This window comes from Helianthus annuus, chromosome 6, assembly GCF_002127325.2.
Source record: "Helianthus annuus cultivar XRQ/B chromosome 6, HanXRQr2.0-SUNRISE, whole genome shotgun sequence".
Taxonomy (NCBI): Eukaryota; Viridiplantae; Streptophyta; class Magnoliopsida; order Asterales; family Asteraceae; genus Helianthus; species Helianthus annuus.
This window is the reverse complement of record NC_035438.2, coordinates 143,978,879-143,986,271: the sequence shown is the minus strand read 5'-3', so window position 1 is coordinate 143,986,271 and position 7,393 is coordinate 143,978,879.

Sequence of the window (7,393 nt, the reverse complement as noted above, 5' to 3'; positions counted from 1 at the left end):
GCGTAGGAACACACGGTACGCGCTTAAACATGAAAAAAAATAACGTTTTTAAGCGTTTTAACTTATTTTTTTTTTCAACACGAACCTGATTAAAATTAAATTTTAATCATAACAGAATATTTGTGGGATTAAATATTATCCGGGCGGCCATCAACATTCGTTTCGCAGTTTTGTCGTAATTAGTTCTGCTCTTAAAGTGTGTTTCGGGTGCTTTTAGTGCTTATTTTTGCTTTCGCAATGTCTATAAATTAAACCCTTATATGTATTCTTGGGTTTTATTGTACCTTTGTCGTAGGACCTACACCTAGGCCTCAATTCTAATGTCTGACTGCTTTCTGCAGTTCCGTTGACACAGTGTGTCTTACCGGTGAGTTTACTAATATTTCTGACGCAGCGCTCTCGATTGCATGAAGCAATATTTTGTAGTATACAACGTGCATGAATTCACTTGCTTAGCATCTAATTAGTCAATGTTGACATTTAAGCACATAATTGCAGTCATTAAATAATAATTAAAGTGTACGGAAGTTACCGGTTTTGTGCCAGTTGTCACAATATCTTCTCGAACAGACTGAAATAGCAGTGCAATGCATTTCTGCTCAGCGACAAATGCATCTATTTCTTCAGATGATGTTAAGCTTTTGCCACGTTTGCCTCCATCATTGTATCCATTTTTTAGACTCTTCCAGTTGGGAAAAGCAAAGGCCCTCAACCAATCTTCAAACTTCTTGGCCCACCGACTGTATTCTTCAATAGCCATCAACTTCGGGGGTTTGTTATATGCTCCAAATGCGCTTTCAACTTCCAAAGCATCCGATAACTTTTTTTTTTGTATTTGACGTATTCTCATTGGTGTTGCTAGAAGAAGTATCGTCTCCAGAATTTCCAGCAAAGGCATACAAATCGCTAAACGGGTTCATGAATATATCATCCATCTTGTACGTACCTGAAAAATCAGCAAACACTTAGGAAATTTTTCGTGATTTTGAAGAACAGCAATTTCGAGCGAAATCAGCTTTCGAGCGAAATCAGAAAGTAATCTCAAGCGAAATAAGAAAGTAATCTCAAGCGAAATCAGAATGTTTTCTGATTTTGAGCGGACTCAGATGAAACTTTCAGGCGGAATCAGAACTGAACTGAATACAAGCGGAATTAGAAAATAACTTTCGAGCGGAATCTAATTTTTATGTCTTTTCATGCGAAATCACCTATTTCGCTTCAAATGGCCAAGTGTCTTTCGAGCGGAATTAATTTTTTAGAGCGAAATCTGCGAAGATCTTTTCGAGCGGAATCAGGTTTTTAGATCATTTTTACCATTTTTACCTCGAATTTTAACCTAATTCTTTCTAGGGTTTGTTAATACTATGTTTTACACAATATATCCGAAATTCAGTCCATTTCAACCGTTGGAACTAGTTCAAATCAGAAAAGTATGAGAAGAAGAGAGTAGAAATGAGAAAATCCTATAGTTTCAAGCTGCTATGGTATGAACTCCTCTTCACGCCCTGATACCACTTGTTGGACCGTGTGCGACCCTAAATAGTCAGTAAAGGCAGTTCATCTTTGAATACAGAGGTGGAATCAAAGTAAACAAAGTCACAACAGCTTTATCCTTTTAATTTCCTTTCTATTAATGCTTTCTGAGTAAATTTTGACAGCAATTCGACACCTAGCACATGATCTGATTTCACTCCAAATGTTACGAATGAAATCATCACTGACCTATTTATAGTAGCTCTGATTCCGCTTGAAATGGTTCAAGCGGAACCCCATGATAATGTTTCGAGCGGAATTACCATGTTCGTTTGGAGCGGAATCACCAACTATACATCTTGGAGCGGAATCATCTAAAACCTATCTGGAGCGGAATTACACTCTAAAATCCAGTTTTTCATTTCCAAGCTCCAATCTAACCTATCTAGACCTAAGACTCGATTAAGACGCAGTAAACAGACATTGAGTGCACCAACAGGCACAACCCCATGCCTTGGTGGCACGGCCCCGTACTTGTCTTCTTGTTTATTGTTTTGGACTTAGGGTGTAGCTTGGAGGGTAGGTATGGTGTGTCAACCCTTCTTTCTTGTATTTATGTTGGTTTTTGCCGTTGATTTGTTTCTTTTGTACGTTTAAGCTCATTTAGTCCTGGAAATCAAAAGTATACAAAGAAACACTCTTTTTCCAACATTAGTACATAAAAGGGTTGATTTTATACCTTGTTTGATATAATTTATATGTTACATTTGCGTATATCATAGACTAATTGACATTTGATAAGCCATTCAAAAGAGAAGGTCATATGTTCAAAACTTTTTGTTTATGTTTTTAAACCTTTAACCATCCCTCGTTGCTAGTTGTGTAAATTCTCGAAGGTTTTTCTTATAAAATGAACACACATGGAACCTCTCCAAATCTGGTCCAACTGGTCCACAGTTTCCATTTTTAACCCGTGATCTGAGCAATATTGGTATTGATGGCCTGACTGGTTTTCATTTAACCGGCTAATCCAATCCGGTCATATAAACAGTGCTTGAAACGACTTTCTCAAAAATGTTATTTTTATTCGGGCGTTTCGTTTGTCCTGCTTGCAGTGTGCACATATAATGTATATATGTGCGGGCGCTTGAGGGGCAAAAGTGAAATGGTACAAACTTTAACGTTATTTTACTAATTTTGTGAAAATAACGTTAAAAGCTGCAGATGGTTAATCATGCATCATGTGATGGCGTTGATAGCTGAAAGACACGAGGGTACATGCACTAATCGGTTTCTGTCCTGATGGTTTGAGTGTTATGTGCCCTAGGTCCCAGGCTTGGTACAAAACTACAATCGAGTTGGGGGTATCACTGGAAGTAGCCTCTCTATTCCTATGGGGTAGAGGTAAGGCTGTCTACATCTACCCTCCTCAGACCTTGCCTTGGCTTTGCTATTTTTAGGATTTACTGAGTATGATGATGATATATATAGAGGAAGGTTAACGTACATTACGGCTTAACGTACATCACGTACTGTTGGTGCAGTAATGTCTATCGCCTACGTCAATCTAAAACCGTAGCTGAAACTGAAGAAATCTAGGCTTATATTGTAATATTTTAATAGAAAAGGCAAGGTGGCATTTCTGTAAATAAGGAAACCTTCCTTATCCCCTTGGCCTATAAATAGGACACTTAGTGTTAGTCTTTAGAACTTTTGCAACTTCTACAACTTGGAGAGCTTTGGATCTAGAGAGAGAGTCTAGAGAGAGAAAGTGCAAAAGGTGATTCACGTGATTGTACGATTTCATATCTTTGAATAGAATCACAGATTTAGTACGTTCTCGTGTGTTCGGTCATGCACGTTCACAGATTCCGCACGTCGAACATGTCATACGCAATCGTTTCGGAGTCGAAAACCGGTCCTAACAAGTGGTATCAGAGCAGGAGCTCGATTGCACTGATCAAATACACATTTTCGCACACGAATTCAGCAGATTCAGAGTCAAATTCATACAGATTTGTCAAAATTTCTTCATCTTTTCATCTATTCACGTTTTTATCTGAAAATCGTCAAATTAAACGACTTTTTACGGTTAAAATTTGCTGATTTTTGGATATGTTATGCGAAAACCATTGATCTAAAAGCCTACAAATTTTCAAATCTTAATTCCTAGCCGTTTGGGAGAAATTAAATATTTTTGGTTCGAAAAGTTTTGCAAAATGATAACTGTTGCTGTTGATGTTCAATTGAATGTTATCCGATCGGACAGCTGACCGAACGGCTAACTGTCCGATCCAAAGCACATAACAGCAATTCATTAAAGTTGTTGACTTTGTTGACCCAACTGATCGGACACCTGTCCGATCCATAGCATCACACTTTAAATTCAATAAAGATTTTGACTTTGTTGACCTAACCAATCGGACGCCTGTCTGATCCACTGCACCACACTTTATACTCTTTAAAAAGGAGTTGACTTGTTGACTGCCTATCCGATCGAACAGCAGTCCGAACCAAAGTTCACTTTCATACTTTGACATATCCGATCAAGTGTGGTCCTATAGCATTTTAGAAGTGTCAGTCCACTATAGTTTGCATGTGATGAAGTAATTGATTGTGCATGTGCAATATCATCAGTCCATTAATTGTTTGTATATGTTGCAGCACAATAGAATGAAGTGATAAGTTGTATTGTCAGGATTGTCGACCCATGCATTGTAGTCGTCCACTAAGATTGTGAGGTCCCATCATTTGAATTTGCATTGAAAAGTCATCACGTGAATATATCAGCCCAAGTGACATACTGAATTCATTTTACACGTCCAATCAAGATTTATGTTAATACACTTTGTCGGCCATTAATTCTGCAATTGCATTAGTTTTGTCGGTTTACATGTGATTTTGCATTGAAGGTCAAAGAAGTCAACACGCTAGCCAATCGGACAACCCACCCTATTCAAAATAGGCTAACCGATCGACCAAGCATTTTTGTCGTGTAGTGCCATATTTTGAGTGCTACCCGATCGGACAGCAAGTTGACTTAGGTTGACCCACCTGATCGGACAACATAACAGTTTTGTCGTGTAGTGCACTCGATCGAACAACAGCTCGAACGGACAACGGCTCGTACGAACAACATTCTCATCCGATCGAACAGCATCTCCAACCGATCTGACAGCGTTGTCACCCGATTATTGTCACTGTTGACTTTTGTTGACTCACTCGATCGGATACTCGTCCGATTCAGGTGTTTGATAATTTTTAAACTGATCGTGTTTGTACGTGATTCAGGTGTAATTCGAAGTGATAAACAAAACAATGGTTACTGAGATAAAACAAAGTCGAGAAGAAAGGCATGCTCGTCTTAGACTGGATGATGTGTATGATGCTTACAAAGAAGCAACACTAGCAGGCAGGTGGAGCAAAGAAAAGGAATGTTTTGTTGATCCTCAAGGAACCCGACGGTTGATCCTAAGAAGGTTGACTTTGAAGCATTAGTTGCTGCTATACCTACTGTAAGTGTTTGGTGCAAAGGCCTTGAGGAGATTCCAAGGTACAAACAAAAGGTTGAAGAAGGAATAAAGAAGGTGATCTATGCGAGTTTATAGAAGAAGAAGAAAACTATAGAGGAAATTGTTGAGGAAAGCAATAAGTTGGTGAATGAGTTGAAGCAGACGTCAGAAGAAGGTGTGACAATAGAAAAAATTCAAACTGAATCTATTAAGTCATCTAACACCAATAAAATTGATGAAAATGAAAATAAATCTGAGAATAAAGCTGAACAACAGTGCAGGAAATGCATGGAAACGTGCAGTGCTTTTACTGAAAAGGATGAAAAGTTTAAAATCAGAGACATTGAATTCACAAAAATAGAAAAGATTTTCAAAAATAAAAGTCTTGAAATGATTGAAAATGAAAAGTTTTTGAAACAAGAAAACGAAAAGCTGAAACAAAGATGTGAAGATCTTGAAAAAGAAAACAAAATATTGAAAGAAAAGTGTTCAGCTGTTTGCAACGAATGTGTTCCAAAAGATAAAACAATTCAAGAGTTGCAAAAGGAATATGATGGAATGAAATTGTCTTATCATACTGTAAAAGAAGCTTATGAAACTTTGAAAAGTAAAGTCAAAAGTTTAGATGATAGATTGTGCTTTTTAGAAAAACACTAAATTTCTTGAAGCCAGATTTGAAGGAAAAAAAAGGTTTTAAATCAATATATTGATGATGTCGCTAAGCTTAAACAAGTATTGGCAGATAAAGAAAAGTTTGTCAATAAATTGCAAAGTTACCATGCGTCTTCATACATTCTGGAACGTATTTTCAACATCACACCCGATGGGAAAGAGTCAGAAAAGAACAAAAAGGGAATTGGGTCTGAATACCACAGGTTCCACCACCGTTGGAGAATAATTATACATTCTATGATGGCGAGAAGGTGGAAAAAGCAATAAACATGGTTGACCAGTTACCCGACAACATCGATGTGACTTACACCAAATCTGATGACATCAGTGATTCAGAGGTGGTTGGTAAGGTTGTTGAAAGTGTTCTAGCTGAGGAGTCTACCAAAACAGATAAGTCTGAATCACAAAATGAAAATAAGGGAAGTTTTCATGATAATTATCTTAAACACTCAAAATCTGAAAAAGTTGTGAATGATGATTCAAAAGGATTGGTATACCATGATTGGATCAGACAAACTACTGAAAAAGTTGTGAATGATGATTCAAAAGGATTGGTATACCATGATTGGATCAGACAAACTATTTTCAGATAATGAATTCCCAATTCAAAATGTGATTTCAGATAAAATCAACAAAGTTTTCAAACTGGTAGAGATTCAAAAGTTTGAAATTTCAAAATTTGCTGGAAAAGGTCAGAAAACTTTTTATAACAAACCTGGTTACAAAAAGAAAAACATGAAGGTTGGGTTGGGTTATAAAAAGAAACAGAATTGGAAAAGAAATGTAACACCAAATTATCAGGAAAAGATGAACTTTGTTCACGGAACAAGTTCTGAAGAAGAGAAAGAACTCTAATTTAGACGACAGTCTAATGAAGAGTTCTATGCTCAAAAGAAAAAGCAGCAACAACATGTTAAAGATGTGTCCAAGAGAACATGTTTTAAGTGTGATCAAATTGGACATCTCAGTCGAAATTATCCAAATCTTAAACCTGTTGGTGTTGAAACGAAAAAGAAGTCTGATGTTGTGAATCAGAAGTCAACCAAGTTTGATTCAAAGCAAACTTAGAAGCCGAAAATGTCAAAGGCTGACTCACAACAAACATGGAAATCGGTAACACCCAAATTAAGAACAATACAAAGTTGGAAAACAACTGTTGATGCAACAAAACCAAACCAGTTTTGGAAACCAAAAGTTGTTGTTCAAAATCAAAATGTTCAAAATGAATCACATTTTTACAAGAGAAGTGCTTCAAAACAAAGGACAAACTTGGGTGGAAAAGAAACAAACGTTTTCTATGAGTGATAATCAGAATGAAACTTCATTTGTGAAGAATGATAAAAATTTTCCGAAGTTGAATGAAACGTATTGTGTTGAAATGCCTAAGGTCAAACAGACCTGGGCTAACCTGTCCAAGTAATTGAGTAAGTGTGAATGTGCAGGTGCTCAAGAAAACAGATGTTTACCAAGATGGAGATAAGAGCAGCCTGGCACGAGAGGAAGAGGCTACTGGTCCCTGTGTCTGAAATCAGGGAGTTTGTTCATTTCTGTACATAAATAAACCATATTTCAAAACCCTAAAAAAATTGAAAATTTAAAAACCAAAAATATGTTTTTAGTTTGTCAAAAATTTGAAAAAAAAATCAAAAATGTGTTTGTTTTTAAATTTTGTAAAAAATTCAAAATCCAAAAATATGTTGATTGAATACGCCGAAACCCTCACGGCTGAACAAACA